Source organism: Narcine bancroftii, chromosome 1 (genome assembly GCF_036971445.1).
Source record: "Narcine bancroftii isolate sNarBan1 chromosome 1, sNarBan1.hap1, whole genome shotgun sequence".
In the NCBI taxonomy this organism is placed as follows: Eukaryota; Metazoa; Chordata; class Chondrichthyes; order Torpediniformes; family Narcinidae; genus Narcine; species Narcine bancroftii.
In genome coordinates this window covers 220,187,718-220,208,683 of record NC_091469.1, presented here as the reverse complement: position 1 = coordinate 220,208,683, position 20,966 = coordinate 220,187,718, and positions in this window count along the sequence as shown.

The window sequence follows — 20,966 nt, the reverse complement described above, 5'->3', positions numbered from 1 at the left end:
CTTCAGGCATTTTTGATTACCACAGCTGCTATATAAATTCAAATAATTGTTATTGCAGTGCCCATTCAAAAAGTATTTCTGTTGTCTTGGTACAAGCCATAAAGCACCAGAAAAGTTTCCAACTGAAGCTAATATTTCTGTAACCAGAAAAGTTGGTGCAATCTTCCTGAGGTGACTTTTGTAAAGGTACCTTCTTCATGATTCTGCTCTTTCTTCATAATAATGTCATGTGTGGGAACCCTCTTACCTCGAATAAACTCAGAATATTCAAATTGCTTTCCGGCCTTTGAAATAGAACATTTTGTAACAATATACTATGCCTCAGTTGATGTAATGCAGGAAATTGTTTTTTTTTTAAATCGATGGTGTCTTTGTTTCATTTGTAAAATGTGGTAGACGTGGTCAATGCTTACAATAATACTAAGAGCTTGTTTCATAGCTCTTAAAAAAAATTAAGGCAGAAGAGGGCAACTAAGAAAAGATTTCTGAACCATTTCATTTTACTTCATGATCAAACTGAGCCATATATTACCATACGCGCAAAGCTTATTTCCAACATAATTTATGATGAAAGCCTGCAGGGTCATCCTATAAATAACCTCTTTGAGGAAAGTTTGCAGCCATGCCACTAAATATTCAAAACCTTTCAGCAATAGTACTTGACTATAACATCAGAATTACGTACCTAAACTAGTTCCAGATTTTCCAGTGTTCACCCACAATTATTTTATTTCTAAAATCCACCAAGGCTGTTTGAACATTTGGGAAAAAAAGATTTGGGAGCTGAGCTTAGAGGAAACTACAGCAGAAATTTAGGAACGAAGGTCTGGCCATCAGCTTACAAACATTCAAAGCTTATGAGTCAGCCAGCCTTGGTTTTGCAAGGAAAGAAGACAATCAGAACCAGGAATAAGGAAGATTTAATATTCCATATCACAGATTGATTCCAAGATATAAATACAGTATTTTATTTATTTATAGAAGGATGAGAGGAGACTTAATAGAGGTCTACAAGATTATGAGAGGCTTAAATAGGGTGGACAGCCAGTGCCTTTTTCCCAAGGCAGGAATGGGAAACACCAGAGGACATAGATATGAAGAGAAGTTTAAAGGAAACCTCAGGGGTAAGTTTTTTTTACATCGAGTTGTGGGTGCCTGGAATGCCTTTCCAGGGGTGGTGGTGGAGGCTGAAACATTGGGGGCATTTAAGAGACTTAGGCAAATGGACAGAAGAAGAGGGTTATGGGGTAGGGAGAGTTTAGTATTTTGTAAGGAATATATGGGTCAGCACAACATCGAAGGCTGAAGGGCCTGTACTCTGCAGTAGTGTTCTGTGTTCTATACAGAGTTAATTGTTTGTTGTAAAATCAAGGTGGAATGAAAAATTGATCAAGTATTTGGAGACATCCAGAGGTGAATTATAGAATTCAGTTATCACGGGGAATGAATGTCATATAACAATTACAGCATGGAAACAGGCCAGTTTTGCCCTTCTAGTCCATGTTGAACACCTTCTCCCACCTAGTCCCATTGACCTGCACCCAGCCCATAACCTTCCATACCTCTCTCAACCATATATCTATCCAACTTTGCCTTAAATATTAAAATCGAGCCTGTATCTACGACTTCGGATGGAAGCTCAACTCACACTCCCACCACCCTCTGAGTGAAATTCCTGCTCATGTTTCCCCTAAACGTTTACTCCTTCAATCTCAATCCATGTCCTCTTGTTTGAGTTTCCCCCATTCACAATGGAAAAAGCCTATCGACATTTAAACTATCTGTCCCCCTCATAATTTTAAATATCTCCATCAAATCACCCCTCAATCTTCCACATGCCAAGAAATAAAGTCCTAGCCTGATTAACATTTCCCTGAAACCCAGGCAGCATTCATGTAAATCTTCTCTGCACTCTATTTTGTTGCTATCCTTCTTATAATTTGGCAACCAAAACTGCACACAATATTCCAAATTTGGCCTCACCAATGCTTTATACAATTTCAGCTTGACATCCCAACTCCTGTACTCACTACTCTGATTTATGAACATACCAAAAGCTTTCTTCACCACCTGACTACATGTGACTCCACTTTTCAGAGAATTATGTACCAGAATTGCTAAATTCATTTGTTTTACTGCACTCCTTGATTGTCCACCATTTAATATGTATAACCTTTGCTGATGAGTCCTACCAAAATGTAGCACCTCACACTTATCAGTATTAAACTCCATCTGCTATCTCTCTGCCCACTCTTCTAACTGGCCTATATCCCATTGCAAGCATTGAAAACCTTCTTCACTGTCCACAACACCACTAATCTTAGTATCAACTGCATCCTTACTAATCCAATTTGCCGCCCTATCATCCAGATCATTAATATATTATGAAAAATAACAATAGACCTAGTACCGATCTCTGAGGCATTGCACTAGTCACCGGTTGCCAATTTGACAAACAATTTTCCACAATTACTCTCTGGCATCTTCCATCCCACTATTGTTAAATCCATTTCACTACTTCAACATTAATACCTAATGATTGAACCTTCCTAACCAACCTCTTATGCAGAACCTGAAGTAAAGTAAAATAACAGACTTTGGGATGAAGAGAACACAAAGAAAGTTCTGTTACCTCAAATGTCCTCTCTGCCCTCCTCCTGGAGATATTGATTTCTTACTGGAGTAAGACTTTTTAATACATTCCCTAAATCTGTGTCCTGTTACAATTTCCCTGGCTCTGTATACTTGCTTGGAGATTGGGAGCAGAAATAAAATCTATCTTTGTCCTTCCAAGTCTACAGACTCCAAAACCAATTACAGCAAAATCTCTTCACAAACTAATAATCTGTTACCATCCACAATTAGTTCTCTTCAACCTCTTGAAGCCCAGAATAAATATTTCCAAACAAAATAATAAATTACAATTTAGTTTGTTGAACAAAGAACTTTATTTATGAAATATTAAGTGTGCACTACTTTTATATATTCCCCAATTATTATAAAATCTGAATCCTTCAAGATTAATTATTCAGAAAATAACACTGGACAAATGTGAGACAGTAGCGAGGTATACATCAAATATAACCTTTATAACTTTGCTTGCCTATTTTTCCATTAGAGAACTTATAAGCACCTCCAGTGTATCAGTCACAGGAGTTCTGTGACAGGTTTGTGCTTCCCAAGTGGCTGAATGCACCATCTTCACTGAACCCTTTTGACTAAAGCAATAAGCCTTTCTATATACTGTATTAAAGTCATTTTACACATGCTACATCAGCACGATCCATTGTTCAGGCAGACTCCTGCTGACCATGGAAAACTGAATCTCGAGACTAAATTACTGCACTTAGACAGTTACACAAGTTATGCCACAAGCTCCAACTGATTTTAGACAGAAAAGTGCTGCGATTACCACAACTGCTCGAGGTGCAATTTTGGACTGTCAAAATCCTGCAAACAATCTGGACATGAAAAGAAAATCTGCTGAGTGATCAAACTTTATTTTTGTAATTTGTACTATTTTCTCATAAATTCTGTAACTGTGCTGTACCATCTGTGCTTCTTTCAGTTGCCCTGAGCTCTCTAGGTCAAAGGTTGCTGCCTGCCCCATGAAACCTGCTCCGTCTCTGCTGAAATCAGCTTTGTTGCCAGACCTTGTGACAAATGAGTCCAATCTCGGCTATACGCCCTTGACCCGACCCTGGCCAGCACGAACAATGGGGCAGACTCACTCAGTGGAAAGGATGTTCTGCACTAATGAACTCAGAAGTGGCCACAGGTCAGTGGAAAAGGGATAATGTTCAATCTTTTCAGGTGTGCTTGTATAATGATACACACACACTATTTGCAGGATCATGCACAGAAAACAAAGGAAAGCATTTGTTGATTCATCAAAGCTGATGGACTTTGAGATGCAATTACATTTAGTTTTTCATTGAATCTCTTTTGAGCAAAACTAACACATTTCCACAAACTGAGCATTAGACTTGGCACTCATTTCGGGGACAAGATGAGTTACTGAACATTGACATAGAATTTATCTTATTACAATGTGGTGATGATACCTAACTCACAAATACCATTACAGTCATGCGTCACTTAGCGTCCACGATACATTCTGTGAAATAGGATGTTTTGCGATTTGGACATTGTGCGAACACCATTTATCACGTTACGTCCGCTACGTCCCATTCGCAGATTGGAGAATGGGATGTACCAGATGTAACTGGATGATTGTTTTGCTTCAATTAAATAATTAACTCGTACTGATTTCAATTTGCAACATTAAAATATGCACACCATAATTGCAGAAATAGGCAATGGATAATCAACCCTATCGTATATGCGGTCAAATATTGTCCGAATGGATGTTATGTGGCACATTACTGTATTTAAAAAGAAAACAGCCCTGTTTTGAAGGCACAGCAACTGGTTGGGAATTGTGCCACCGATCCTGGCAGTTCTCCATTGTCTCACTTGAGTCTTCCCTCGTGTGTGATTCTGGGGAGCATGCTGTCAGCCTATTTGAAGAATTGTAGCATTTACCTACCCTCTTCACCCAGCATTAACACTGGGCATATTTCAAAAGGACTGAGTAACATTTAATCAGGAGCAGAGAACCTGGCAGATTTGGTGCCTCGACAAGTATTGGTGAGAATAGTTACAGTCCTTCATCAGTCCTGGTCTTCAAACATCTCAACACTAAAATTCTTTTCTGAGCGCTTGCAGGCCACCCTGGCCTCGCTCTTCCTTACCACTGCAGGTACCGCTGGAGACATAATCCCCCTTATTTTCTTCTTTCATCCCACCATGACCAAATGTGCTTTTAGTCCAACATCATGCATCCTCTTTTTAACAGCAGAAAATAGAAACCGTCAGGTCCCCAACCCTCCTCCCCCATTCAAATAGATTTATGCAGAACTGCTTCTATTCCATTGGAAGTTTTAAAACAATTTGGTTAACAAAGGTTTTTCTGTCTTAGAATTAAGCTTAACAAATTGGCAGCACGGGCTCTAGGATCGAAATGGCTTGGTACCATGCTGTATGTCTAAAAAAAAATTACAAAATATATCATTTACAAAAGAAAATTCTAAACTTCCACCAGATGACAAATATAGCCAAATATGTCCCCTTAACATTTAGTCTCCTCAGTCGGGGGAAATACTTTCTCCTTTATTCCATCAGTTGTCTTGAAATTTTAAATAAAATCTCCATAAACATATGTTCAACTCAAGCGATATAATGTTAAATGGGGGATAAAAACATAGGGTCGAATTTGGAATGAAAATAGAAATAGAAAATGTTGGAAACATTTGGTATGCAAGGGAGAATCTGTGGAGTGAAAAACAGTTAAACTTTCAGGCTGACAACCTTTTATCATTGACCTGAATGTTAATTAATCTGAAATGATAGCTCAGAATATGCAATTACTTTTTGAGTCCTGATGTAATCAGGCAAATCAATCCTGCACCACCTCCAAGGCTAATATCCCTGCAGAGGTGTGTGGCCCACAACTGCTCAAAGTTCTCCAGGTGTAGACTGAGCAGGCATTTCGTATCTGTGGCAATGAATTCCATGTCCTTGTATTCTTGTCCTCTGGTGAAACATGCTGTTAGCTTTTTGATTATTTCCTGCATCTAACCATAACGTTTTAATAATCAGTTGGCCTGAACCTTTTTTGGATCTCCATCACTTCGAGCAATTCACTAATTAAAGAATAGTAATCTCTGCCTTTTTCATTCGATGACCACATGTTTGCCTCCACTGCAGTCAGTTCATCACAGTTTGGCCATTTGCTCATTCCATTAAAAATTCTTTCTTAATTAATGTTTTCATCTGAATGGTTAAAAATATCAAAAATATTTTTACACCATGGGCAAACTCCAATATTTGCTTTTTACCCTATTTTCTTTATTTAGAATGTGGTGAATAGTTCCTCAATACAGATTATTTTGGAATGTCAGAAGTCACATCATACCAAGTTGAGTACAGATGTTTGGCTGGTTTCCTTACCCAAAAGGTGCATTTAGTCTTTTAGTCTCTTAATTTTCAGTATATATAGTTGTTTATTGTGCCAAACCCCATTAACTTTCTTCTGCAATTAATTTAAGTAACAACCATTGTCACCGTCCAGTTCAATTAACTCTTCAAAAGTTTCATTCAGATTTATCAGGCATGATCTACAATTTGCCAATCTTCCATGAACCTCTTATTTTTGGATGCAAACCTTTGAAATTCTTGACCCTGAAGGGATGGATGTGGAAACTTAATTGCTTTGTTTATTCAAAGTAGAGTTTGACAGTTTTCTGAACATTAAGGGAATCCAGGGATACGAGGATAGTTTTTGAAAATGCACTGATGTAGTAGTAAAGGCATGACTACTTGCAGGGCAAGATTAATGGCCTATTCCTTCCTGATCCTGCTTCTTTTGCTCCTACAACGAAATATTTTGTTGACCTTGTTAATGTCTCCTTATTTGCTTTGTGTTTGTTTCCCTCAGTGGTGTGTGAAAATCTTGGAATATTTACCAATGTTCCAAGTGGTTATAAAGTACACATTATTGTTGGTTAACATAATAGCATTTTCAACATTGCCATCAAGCTCCAATGGTACATAAACCATGAAAACATATAAACTAATGGTTGGGAATGAACAAAATCATTTGTAATGAATCCCAACTAAAATTGGTTGCAGGACTAAAATCACTTCACCACTTATAATATTGTTATTTCAAATCCCTTTAAAAAAACAAACTGCCTCCTGTAGCTGAAGATGGACAATAGATACCTGGAAACTATCATTTATGCATCATTAAAAAAAACATTTTGTGAAGTTACTTTCATTTTATAACATCCTGCAGTTTTCTACTTTGTGCATTAATCTCTCTTCCTTTTGCCCCACAATCTGTGAGCCACTTTTGCCTAGATCTCCAAGATTCCTCACTCCCTTTTCCACTTTCATAAATACATCAAGGATACTGCTACACAATCACTCTCACTACTTTTAAAAACACAATCTCGTAATAGTGTTGCCAATAAGTTCAATTTGAATATTTGACTGAGTGCCTGTAAATACACTTAAATAGTGGAGGCATTTCATAGTTCTCTTCATATGCAGATTACACATTTACATTGGGTCTGACTGCACAATCCTGTTGCCCATTTCTGAACCTTGCTTTATCCTCGTCCATTAACCTTTTAGAGCTGCAGGGCTCACAATGACTGAAGCCTTGGTTCCACCACTATCCTGTAAATGGAGTGATGACTGGGTCCTTAATTAATCAAGATCCCAGTACTACTCCACCCTGTGCGCCTTTAAAATCTACACTGCCACAAGCCTGTTTCTTGTCTGATTCAAAACATTCAGAAATACTGAAGTACAATATAAATAATTCTAAATCAAAAATATTTTTTCCAAAAAAAACTAAATAAATAATTTGGCTTAAAAGACCAATTTAAATTTAAATTTAGACATACAGCACAGTAACAGGCCATTTTGGCCCACGAGACCATGCCGCCCAATTTACACCCAATTGACATAACCCCCGGTATGTTTCAAATGGTGGGAGGAAACTGGAGCCCCCGGGGAAAACCCAAGCAGACACAATGAGAATGTGCAAACTCCTTACAGAGTGGGATTTGTACCATGGTCCTGTAACAACGTTGCATTAATCGCGCCACCCCAATATTTTGTTACTTCATTCAAGACTTAATTATGCAGTGAAATTATGGTAAAATGTCATCCAAAAGAAGGTTGAAATGACAGTACTTGTATTGTCATTGTCTGTATCAACTTGATGGGCCTGATACTAAACGTACCCTAGCTCCCTCAATGATACCTGAATTCAATTGTGCCTTGTAGTGGTGCAAGAGATCAGATGGCTGTGTATCTACACTCCATGTCTGCATGGCTGTACATTGCTGAGCTTTGCTGGTGGTTGTCTTTGGAACCACTGACAAGCCATCAACATGATCTGGCCCATTACAGAGAATCTATTCTCTGACTTATAAATCATTTTCAGTGCACAGAGATGCTGTTTTAAAGTGAGACTAGGACTTTGACTCAACATTTATAGCAAACAGTTTCAACTATCACCAGTTAATTAATTCTCCTGTGTTAAAAAGAAACAACAGACAATCCAAATGTTCTTCCAAGTTGAACTTTTCCAGTGTTGACAAGGCTCCTGTGAATATTTACATCCTCTCGAGTGGACTTACAATAATGACCAGCACTGATTTTTACAAGTGGTGTAACTAGATGCAGTTCTATAATGTTCTCCCTCTTTTAATAGCTTGTGCCTTGGCTAATAAAAGGAAGAAACTCATGTGCTTTTCATATCAATCTAACTTGCAGAAACTATGAACAAACTCCCATGTCTCTCTGTTCCTCCAAATTTTTCAATGTCATAACTTTTATACATTTCCTTGATTTGTTTCATTTCTCAAAATGCATCACCCCACATTTCTCTCAATTAAATCCCATTTGTTGTTCTTCTTCCCTAAGGACTAGGACATCCACATCTTTCTGCCGTTTAAAGTCCTCCTTTTTCGTGTGAACCAAATGACAATTGTGGCATGAACCCATAGAACTGACAATAAGATGAAAGAACAGATGGAAAATATAAATTAATCTTTAAAATCAATCTGCAACCAAAATCATAAAACTTCAGATACATTGGCCTCCAAAGAGAATTTAATATTTAAGGTATTGGTGCAATAAATATATTGGGGTAAATTGTAACGCTGAGCATGATTTTTAATTTTAATGCCATAATCCCAGATTTATCCACCTGCTGTGTGCATGCATGGTGGTGGGGTTAAGAGATTTGTTCATATAGTGGGTTTCCAAAGAGGTCATAAAGAGGCATTATCCCAGCAAATAAATATTTATTAAGCTACTTTCTAATGTCTGCCAGCACTTGGGTAAATGTAGAATGTAATCCAAATGATCCGGCATTAGTTCAGGTTGATTCATGATTCACCACAGACACCCATCATGATTTGCTCACTCACATCCAGGAAAATAAAACATTAACAACAGAAACCCTCGAAAATAATCTGACAATGTTCACATTGGAGAAGTTATAAGTTAATTATAGCTTGGAAAGATCAATTATATGGGCGTCGTCATATTTTCTTCAAAGGTTGTGTCTTTTTGACTTGTTTGGAACTTGCAGAGTTAAATTTTATAATAGTCCATCAAGATCATTCTTTGGATTTTTATTTATGTGGCTTCTCTTTCTTTCTACTTTACTTATCAGAGCACCCAAATGTTTGTTCTGTCAATCTGTCTGATAGTTTCTTTGGGAGAGTGAAGTGCTACCATATATCTATGCTTTTATGTTCACCATAACGGGGATAATTGAGTTGTCACATAAGCTTGGAAAGGGGCACTGCTAGATCAAATTTTGATTTTTACCAAAAGTGGATTACACAAGATCATGGTGAAATCACACCAATTGCAAAATTGAGCAGGATCTTCACTGCCTCTTCCGACATCACTGCCTCCTGCGATTCCCTAACTTCTGCAGCTGTGTGGCCTCTTCCTCATTCCTGCAGTGAACCAGAGCTTGAGACATTCAAAACATCCCCTTCTGCCCCTGGTTCCAAACTCCTCATATGATTAGGAAGCTGTAAGTAGCCGATACCCTTCTGGAGACCTATTCACTATCAGCACCTAAACAAATCACAGACTAGATTTCTGGTTCCCACGAGCCAGTCTCCAGCAGTCCACATCCTAGAGAAAGGCCTTGACTGCTTAGCCCCTAGTTGTTTCAGTGGTATTGTCTCCTATCCTATAGGGTTCTCTCCTAAGCTTTTTTTCAGTGGGGTGGTGTTCCTAGGCTATCTACAAATATGGCGATGGCAGCATAGTTGTTGGCAGAGTCACAAATGGCATTGAGGAAGTTCATAGGAGAAAAATCAGCTCGTTGAGTGGGGTCCTGCCAACGCCCTTTCACTCAGCATTAGCAAAACCAAAGACGAGATTGTGGACTTCACAAAGAAGTCAGGATAACATGATCCAGTCCTCAATGAGGGATCAGTAGTGGAGCGGATCAAGAACTTCATATTCCTAGGTTTAAACACCTCTGAGGATCCATCCTGATGCCTCCATGTTGATGCAATCATGAAGCAGGCTCGCCAGCAGCTATACTTTGAGGTGTTTGAGGAGATTTGGTATGTTACCGAAGACTCTCAAAAACATCTGCAGGTGGACCATGGCTGTTTGCATCATTGTGTTGTATGGAGGTGCCAATGTTGAGGTCAAGAAAAACTCCAGAGGGTTGTTAACTCGGCCTGCAACATCACAGGCACAAGACTTCACTCCGTCAAGGACACCTACAAGAGGCAGTGTCTTAAGAAGGCAGCCGCTATCCTCAAGGGCCCCCTCCACCCAGGCCATGCCCTCTTCACTCTGCTACCATCGAGAAAAAGTTATAGGAGCCTGAAGATGACCATTCAGTGGCCCAAGGACAGTTACTTGCCTGCTGCCATCAGGTTCCTGAATATTGAATGGAGCAAGGACATTGCCTTACTTTGACCTTTTGTGAACTACTTTTATTTGTTGTTGTAAGATGGTTTGATGAATGATTTCACTGTGATGCTGCAATAAAATGACAAATTTCATAACTAGTTCATAACAATAAGTTCTGATGTTCTCCTGCCCCACCACAGTCTACTGCTCCCCCTGAGTCCAAATATTTTGTGGTCTGGGCAGCACTATCTTGGACAGGGATTCTGTTGACTCTCTGATCATAAAGTAAACACCATTGGCCCTGATCTACAGGTGGTATAAACTAGTATGGGGCTGTCAGCATAATGACCAGACAGCAGGATCCCATGGAGGAGTGTTCGAAGACAGGTTCAGAAATTCCCAGGAATCCCTCATGATGTATTCCTTATTTAAGATTAAAAGGTTCCTTTTATTGTCACGTGATAATACATTGAATATCTAATATACATAATTTACTTCAACTTTTGTCTGCTGTAAAGCAGACAGAGTTGTGTGAAACATGAAAGTTTGTAGATACTCTGACTGGAGTAAAAACACAAATGTTGGAGGAACTCAGCAGGAATCGTAGCATTGTCCATAGGAGGAAATGCTGTATTATCAATATTTTAGGCCTGAGACCTTCAAGGTATGAATGAAAAGAGATAGTCTGGGGATAAAAAGGGAAGGATTGGTCGGGGTGGTGTGCAGACCAACAGGTATTAATTAGATAGAATAAGAGGGTGGGAGAAAGAAAAGGTAAAATTTGATTTTAGATCTGAGCAAGGTGACAGGGAGAGAAAAGGAAAGAGAGAAAACAGGAGGTTGGGGGATAAGATGGGGGTGGGGTCAAACAGAAACTAGAGAAGTCTTTGTTAATGCCATCTTGTTGCAGGGTCCCCATATGGAATATGAGGTGTTGTTCTTCCAGTTTTCGGTGGTCTCGGTCTGGTAGTGCTTGAGTCCATGGACAGACATGTTGGCATGGAAATGGGGCAAGGGAATGAAATGGGCTTCCAGTGGTAAATCCCACTACTGCAGCAGACAGAGCAAAGATGCTTAATGAAGCAATCTCCCAGTCTGCATCAGTAATGATAGTGTGTGTGATGTTCTTGACCACTAGATGAAATTGGAGACTAGTTTGTAGCAGTTCTGTTGCATTCAAGATGGATACCTCCACACGGTCTTGAGTCTATAGATAATGAAGTATTGTTGTTTTAAAAGAACCCAAGTTTTTTTATTACAATAAAAAGAAACATCACATGGTACCAGGAGTGAAAGAAGCACCAGGAGTGTGCAGAGTGAGAATCAGTTGATAGCAACAGAGAAATGGAAAGTATAAAGACTCCAGACAGTGTAAATTGGACAGGAAATGTTGACCACGACTGGAGGCTGTTCAAACAATGATTCATACTGTATCTGCAAGCCATTGAACTCGATAGCAAACTTGATGCATGGAAGATTGCACTGCTACTTACTGTGGTGAGACCTCAAGAACTAAAGATTTTCAATATATATTTTTGCCGAGGCGCAAGACGAGAAGAATTTCAACAAGGTGGTCGAAATGTTGGATGATCACTGTTCACCAAAGAAAAATGAAACATTTGAGAGGTACACATTTCACTCATGTACACAGCTGCAGGGAGAGAGCTTTGGTACTTTTTAAAAAACTGACTTGAAATTAAAAACAAGAACATGCAATTTTGGATTGCTGCAAGATTCAATGATCTGTGATTAAAATTGTGTTTGGCATTATTGATAATAAATCAAGAGAGAGGTTACTGCAAGAGACAGAGCTTACCTTCGCTGAAGCTGTGAAGATATGCCATGCCAGTGAATTAGATCTGCAGTAGGCAAAAAAGTTTGGTCAGGTCAGAGTGCAAAAGCTGGTAAAAACAAAGCCACAGTGTGTGACCAAACACATGAACAAAAATGAGATAGGAAACAACAAAAAGATGGAGAGACATTCATTTGTAAATGATGAGGCACTCAACATGCACCAAAACAATTCCCAAACTATTAAAAGATCTGTAATAAGTGCAAAGGGTAGAATCACTGTGCAAAGCAATGTTTTTATTCCCCAAAGGAAACAAACAGAAGTAAAAGTGTGCACATGATAAAACATACTATAGAAGAAACTGTACACACTATAGAAGAGACTACTCTCAGAGACACAATTTTCATAAGCATGGTAATGCAGAAAGATTATGAACCAAGAGACACTGAACAGAGTCAAGCAGGATAAGTTGACTGTGTCATTGCACATAAATTGAGCAGATATTCATTTCAAGCTGGACACAGGGGCAAAGGTCAATTTGATCTGTGAGCACGTCATCAGGGCAATGAAGATAAAGCCATACATCCATACAACTCTTGAACAGCTTAAAGCCTGCAATAGACAGAGCATCGACACAAAAGGTACATGTAAACTCAAGGTGAAAGTTAAAGATAAGATTGCAGTAGTCCCAGATGGACATGAATCACTGCTTGGTGACAATGCTGGTGAAAACTTAAGCCTAGTCAAGAGAGTGTACACACCAGGGGAACCTATTGTGCATTATCTAGGGAACAGAATTAGTTTCACAGAGACAGATGTGAATCTCCATGTGAACCTGATCACAGAATCACTTCCTGAATCTGACATGAAATCCAAGCAGATTGCAGCTGAAAAAGAAAAGGAAACAGTTCTACTAAAGGTCATCCAGAATCTGAATGAAGGATGGCCTAGAGGTGAATATCAACTACACTACAACATCAGAGCAGAGCCAAGTGTTGCTAATGGTATTCTACTCAGAGAGCAGGATTATCATTCCTCAATCACTGTGACAAGGTGTTGAAAGGGGTGCATGAGGTGCACCTTGGAATGGAAAAATGCAAGAGGAGGGCCAGAACTGCTGTGTATTGGCCAAGGATAAATTCTGACATTGACAGGATGGTTTAAAGCTTGGTTTAAAGATGGTTTTGAGACTTGTTTGAAACATTACGCAAACCAGACAAGGGAGTCCATGATAATAACTGACTTACGAGCAGAAACATGGCATGGTTGGGACTGATCGATTCCACATGGATGGAAATAATTACTTGCTAGTTATTGACTATCTATCAAACTATCCAGAGATTGTGCTGCTTCCTTAGATGTCTGCTGCTTGTGTGATCAAATATATGAAATTGATCTGTGCAAGACAGTTAAACAGCACTTAAGAAAGCACAAGACAGTGGTTCACATCCATATCTAGTTCTGTTGAGTTACAGATCTTCGCCACTTGAACGTGGAATGTCACCCACAGAGCTCCTAATGGGATGTAGACTATGCACAACACTTCCCTACTCCACAGACCCAAACAAGAACAGAGATGTCAAAGATGTTGAACGAAAACAAAATCGTCCACAATGGAGATGAAAAGCAAACTATGACAAGTCAGCAAGAAGTTTGGGGCCACTGGCACAACATGACAAAGTGAGACTCAGAGATTCCAACACTTGGGACAAAAAGTCTACTTTTCTGGGAGAAGTCAATCCAAGATCCTACACTGTCAGAACAGAGGATGGTCAAATACGGAGGAGGAATTGAAAGAGCCTGCTGAAAATGCACAAGACACTGCAGGAACAGACAAATGCAGAAGATCCAGTCTGGCGAGCAACAGGAAACGCCACCAGTGCTAGACAGTAGTGGACCAGCAGAGCCGACGCAAGTACCAGTATTAAGAAGATCCACACGGGTTATCAAAGCACCTGATAGACTTTTCTCTAAAAGAAAAAGAGCTACGCACTTAAAATGTTGGTGCTGCTGATGTTGTTTGTTTGTGTTGAACTTTAAGTTGAAATGAATACTGTATCAGTATGTCATGTTAAATTAAACATCTCAAGGAAAGAGGATGTAATGATAGAGTGCTAATGATGCTCCTGATCACTAGAGTGAGTCAGAGACTAGTTTTTGGCAGCTCGGTTGGATTCAAGATGGATGCTTATTACCCTTTGTTAAAATGTGGACATTATATTTGAAATGAATGGGTTTAGATATAAAGTAATTTTTTTTTTTGCGATGTTAAAGGTTGGCACACCAAGCAACAACTGTTAAATGCCCAATATATTTGTTTTTCAGCTCCAACAGGAGGGTGGGTTGTAGTAAGTGGGGTGGGTGGAGGGAGGGGGGATTGTAGAGATTTAGTTTTCTTTTGTTAGATTGTTTTTTATGTATCTTTCAAAACCTATAAATAAAATTTTCCAAAAAAAAAGCTGGATGCCTACACACAGTCTTGAATCTATGGCTAATGTAATTGTTTTAAAAGACCCAATTTTCTTTATGACAATAAAAGGAAACATTCACAGCGTCCAGTCTTGCCAATGTTGAGGGGCAGAAAGGAAGCACCAGATGCAGTGGATGATCCCTACAGATTCACAAGTGAAGTGTTGCTTCATTTGGAAGGACTTCTTGGGCCACTGAATAGTGTGAGGGGGGGATGTATGGGCACAAGTGTAGCATTTCTTGTGGTCACAAGGGTAGGTACCAAGGGGATGATTGATGGGAAGGAAGGAGTGAACAAGATTGTCATAGACAGAGCGGTTCCTACAAAATGTAGAGAGGGAAAGATATGTCTGATGGTGGGATCACGCAGTAGGTGGTGGAAATGGCAGAGGATGATATGTTGGATGTGGAAGGTACATGAGGACAAAGAAATCCTGTGCTTGCTGTGCATGGGGGGTGGAGGGGGCCAGGGCAGATGTGGGAGTAATGGGTGATATGTGGGTGAGGGCCAAGTTGATGTTAGTAGATTGAAAGCCTCTTTTTCTGAAGGAGGACATCTCTATGTTATCACATGGAAGACCTCGCCTTGGGAAAAGATGCGATGGAGACAGAGGAATTGTGAGAATGGAATAGAATTCTTCCAGGGGACAGGGTATGAAAATGTGTAGTCAAGGTAGCTGTGGGAGTTTATAGGTTTGTAGAAAATGTCTGTTGGGAGTTGTCTCATGAGATAGAGACAGATATCAAGGAAAGGGGAGAGAGTTGCTAGAAATGGACCAAGTGAATTTAAGGTTGAAGTAGAAGATGGCAGCAAAGTGGATAATGTCAATGAGCTCAACATGGTGCTTGAGGCAGTATGGAGCAGAGGTGTAGTGCATTTGGATGTCCATTGTGAAGAGATGGTCAGGTTCATGGAACTGGTAGTGATGGAGAGCACATGAGGTATAGAAAATATAGGTGGGGTGGGCCTGGACTGGGATGACAAAGCAGATTAGAGGTAAGTGGACACCAGTTTGAGCACATGGAAATGATGGGTCCACTGGGACAATGGGTTTGTGGTTCTTGGGCAAGAGGTAGAATTGGGCAGTGTGTGGTTGGGCAATGATAAGGTTAGAGGTCATGGAAGGATGAGTTTTGTTGGGGTCTTGTTGAAGGGGTATGTAAGAGGAGGTGTCAGAGCTATTGCCTGGCTTTGGCCAGATGTCAGTGCATCAGACCACAACCGCACCACCGCTATGCATGTGTTTTATAGTGAGGTTGGGATAAGATGGGAGAGAGTGAAGGCCGCAGTATTTCAAGGGGATGAGATTAAATAAGTGTGGTGAGTGAAGGTAATTGATGTCTCAGCAGCATTTAGAAATATAAAGGTGTAGAGCGGGCAGCAGTCCAGGAGAAAGAAGGTTTAAAGCGGGAAGTCTGTAGTGGGAGGTGAAAAATGCTGGTTGTAGAAGTAGGCAAGAGTTGGAGCTGATGGAAGAATTGAGCATCACGGCATGTGCACAAATCATTCAGGTGCAGGCAGGGGGTGGGGGGGGATGAAGGTGAGGCCTCTCCTGAGGACTGAGCATTCCATCTCTGAGAGGGGAAGGTCAGAGAGGATGATCAATACCCAGGCAGGGATCAGCATGGGGGTCACTGGGATGGAGGATCAGAGTGATCCAGGGAGGAAGTGGAGGGTTGGGAGAGGTTAGTAAGAGGGTGAGAGATCACAACAGAGGCTTGGTCCTGTAGGCTGCCAGGGCCAAGGTGGAAAGGTCGAAGCGGTATCCAGAGAGGGAAACAAAAGTTAGATACTAGATGAGTGTAGAACCAATGGCTGAACACGTGGATCCATCATTGATTGGAGTGTAGGAGAGGTCTGTGGCAGGTCAGGTTGGGAGCTGTGATAGTGAGAAGAAGTGTCTGCTGGTATACACACATGGAAGTGAGGGTGGTCTCTCGGGTATGGCGAGAGAAACAAGGGGAGCAATCGTCAATACAGCACAGGTACCTGAGATCTTTGTGGGGGAAAAAGTAGGAGGCTTGGAAATAGAGCTGTAAACCATGTGACACAAAATGGCAGCTGAGGCAAGAAGGACAAGTTTCTGTGGAAGCGAGACCAGATGAGTACATGAGAACAAGGAGAGCAGAAGGGGAAAAAGTTTCAGAGTTTATTTCAAAAAAAAGGAGAAATTCTTTAGGGTAGACATTCCTCAAAGAGATTCTGCAGTAAAGCAACCAAACGGAGTGAAACACAAGGTCCGCAGATGCTATAATTGTAGTTAAAAAAAAATGGAGGAAATCTGCAGGTCTAACGGTGTCCACAGGAGGTGCAGATATATAACCAACATTTTTGGCCTAAGCGCTTCTTCAGGGTATGAACAAAAAGCAGGCAGGGGGTGGAGCACAGACCAAAGGTGATCATTGGACATGGATAGGCAGACAGGAAAGATTAGAATTGATCTAGGAAGGGAATCTCTATGAATGCAGAGATGGGGGAAAGAGAGAGAGATGGGGCTATAGAAAAGGAAAAATAGGGATGGGGAGGGGGAGAGGTTGGGGGTGGTGAAGTTGATTTTACTGGTATCTGGTTTGAGGGTGCTCAGACCAAATGTGAGCATATGACTTGTGGTTCCTCCAATTTGCAGGTGGTCTCATTGTTAAGACCCCAGAGGACCCCAAATCCCAGCAGCAATAGATATTCACCAAGACAAATGGTTACTTGAACAAAAGTTGCTTTTAATTATCTTTAAACATGATTTAACTAACCCAACTTAATCCTCTTTTTATTCTAAACACATGTGTATGTAATGTGTGTGTAGGTTCAGAAAAGTTATTTTATTCACAGTCAAATCTCACTTCTCATTCCTCCAAGTTCATTGGTTGCAGGTAATTCTTATACTGTGCACAGAATTTAACATGAATAAAGTTCACCAGGCTTTGGTGCTTGAAAGGTAAATGGGAACCACTCAGGAAGGTTCTTGTCAGTTTTCAGAGAAAGATTTGTTGTTCGCTGGTCACGCAGCCACTTCAGTGTCTTTCCGAAGAAACTTGCCCACTCAGAGGTCTGCAGTTGATAACTTCTTCTTTCAGGTCACCACAGAGTTCCTTTTTGTTTCATTTATTCCAAGTGGAACATTAAACAGCCAGTCCTCTCCTCTTGCATGAACCACAGGACTTTGACCAGGCCATCTTCCAAATGGGGCTTTCCACAAGCTTGCCAGCTTGTCCTGTTCTAGTCCCAGCTACTTCTGTTTGCTGTAACACTGTAGAAGCACTCTCTCTTTCTCTCTGAGAGAAAGCCTGTTTTACTCTCTCTGCTTGCAAGACCACATGACCATCTTAGAACAGCAAGCTTTCTTCCAGATGGAAGGTGGCTCCGACAAACTCTTTCATCTGTTGCCTTTTTGTGAACAAGTGTCAGAGAGCCGGCATGACTAGCATTAGCAGATTTCCAGTATTTCAAATAAGATCTGTTTTAAAGTGTTTGTATGTGACCTATTCTAACAAACGTTTCCCAATTTATCTCCCAACAACATATCTATATACTCTGTCACATCAGTCTTGCAGTGCCTTGAACATTGCCAACATCCCTAACAATAGGAGGAAGAGAAGCAAACAAGCATCTCCTCAGAGAAACTCTTTGGATTTGCCTCCAGTACTCCCGCAGGCTCTGCAGCTACACATGTCCAGATGCCTTCAGCATCCAAGGCCTCTTTGGGACCCTTCTTGACCTCCACACCCTCATGAGCCCTGGTTCCGATAAATGGTTCCCATGAAGCCATTCTCCTGCTGCAGGCTGTGTGCGTCTTTTGACCAACAGCCCCCTGCTTGTGTGAGTCCTTCACCCACTGAGCCTCTTATTTTATGGTGTAAATTGGTGTGAATGGGATGGTTTTGATGTAATGGAGCTTGGATTTACAGAGGATAACTCAACATGAAAGCAGTACCTATCAAACCAATTAAGCTTTAACAAAATCAAATTTTTATCTAAACCTTTACTGCTGAAGAAAAATCTAAGTAAATGTCACCTTGGACTCCAATCATTAACCACATTAAATACCACCCTTGTAGATATATTTTGCTGCCAGCCAACTCCTGCTGTCTAAGCACAAGGTTGTTATGTCACACAGCTGTCAATTTTTCTTTTTCTTCCATCAACACCACCTATCTGTCCTATCCACTCCAGCCTCCTTCAGCACCTAACTCCTTTTGGGAAACAGACAAGCAACTCACCAAAAGAATTTTAAATTTTCTGGGACTCCCATTTGGGTTAGTAGGTATTATTACGATCCATCTGAGATGAACTCATGTTGGTGCTAAAAACTGGCAATATAGTGTCTGAACCAATTATTAACTCTGTTAGTACATTTCATCTCTTCATATATGACATTTTCTTTTGTACTACACAGAAGAAAAGGTCAAAGTGAGGTTATGGTCCTGAAAATTAAATGACCTTACCTTTAGAACTTAAAATTCCACTCCTTCCCCAATAATTCCAGATTATACCAATGATTCACACAGCATACTTAATAACTACCATGACTGAACATTAGGTATCCCTGCAGTTAAATTATATCACGTATTATATTTGGTAAACTCCTTGCTCTGAGATTGTAAGACTTAGGGATGTTTTTAAATTGTGTGCATTGTTGAGGAATCTAGGTTTGTTTTATTTTCTCAGATGTTGCTATGCATGCTGATGTCTACAGCATACATCTGTACCAAAACAGGAGAAGGGTGAGGTGAAAGGAGAAGAAAAGGAATTAGCAAAAAAAATTTTTTTTTGATCCCCTTTGGTTTTAGAAAATTCCATGTATAAGAAGGATCTGAGCTTTCATGTTATTCCTCATCGAGCTTAAGTCAGCCTTATTTATTTTACAGCAAGAGCCTGTTTTGCACTATATGACTCCCGGTCTCCGAGGAACATCGTTGACTCTTGAAGATACTTGGGAGGCTTCTTAAAAAACTTAGAGTTACGAGATTTCATTAACAGGAAAGACTTTACTTACTCATGGCTTCCATCATCTAAGGAAACTGTTCACACACTCTCATATACATATGCCACCCAGTGGTGCACTACAGTTACTACAGTGAGAAGGATTATATTCTTACGCAATTTCAAAATAGTTCTAATTATCGCAACTGTATAACAAACATCATCTTATAATGTAATGGAAACAGAAATATTTATATTTGAACAATTCTTTCTGACTGCCTTGGGGAAACTCACAAGGGCGGCCATGAAAAAAGAAATGCTGCCATACATTCACCACAATACTTAAAAAAAATGCAAGTTAGTCAGACCTACACCACCCAACACACGCTCGGTTTTCACTGCTGCCATCAGGAAAGAGATATAGGTGCCACAAGACTCACACCACCAGGTTCAGAAACAGCTGTTCCCCCTCCACCAACAGACTCCTCAACAACAAACTCAATCAGGAACTTGTTTAAGGATTTTTTACTTTTTTTTAATTCTCTCTGTATTGCACAGTCAGTTTGTTTACATTTGTTAGCTGTTTACGTTTCTTTGTTAACATGTTTATGCTGTGTGCAGTTTTTTTCACTACCAATTAGTGATAATTCTGCTGCACCCACAGGAAAAAAAATTAATCTCAGGGTTGTTTGTGAAATCTGATGCTAAATCGGAAATGTGAAATGCACACGGTCTTTCTCTAGTCAACCAACACTTATACAAGTGATTGCTAATTCTCTTGGTGATGATTTTTCTTGAGTTAAATGGATTGATCTATAGTTGCTTGATTTATCACAGCATCCCTTCTTAAACAAGATTGTGAAATTGGCAATTTTATTGTCCTCAGGCACAACCTCTGATAATTTTTAATGTTTGGAAGATTATGCCCTGGGACTCTGCAATTTTCTCCCTCAATCCCATCTGATCCAAATAAATTTTCCACCTTTACTGTCTTTTTGGAACCTCCCCATTAGTAGTTTTTAATCATTCTGACAGGCAACTAACTACATCATCCCTTTGCTGAAACTCCAGAAATGTCTTCCTCTTCCATGATGATTGATGTAAATAATCATTTATTTTCATCGCCAAACTATCTACTTTATTGAAACAATTTCCACTTTGGATTCTGATGAGCCCCCATCTCATGAATCCCAATGAAAAGGCATTTAAGCTGCTTTTCCCAAGCTTTTGCCTAAGATACAGTGGCCGTGTGGAAAGTTAATAGCAATATATTGTTTAAAGAAGGGAATAAGGTACATCTAAATATTGAAAGTG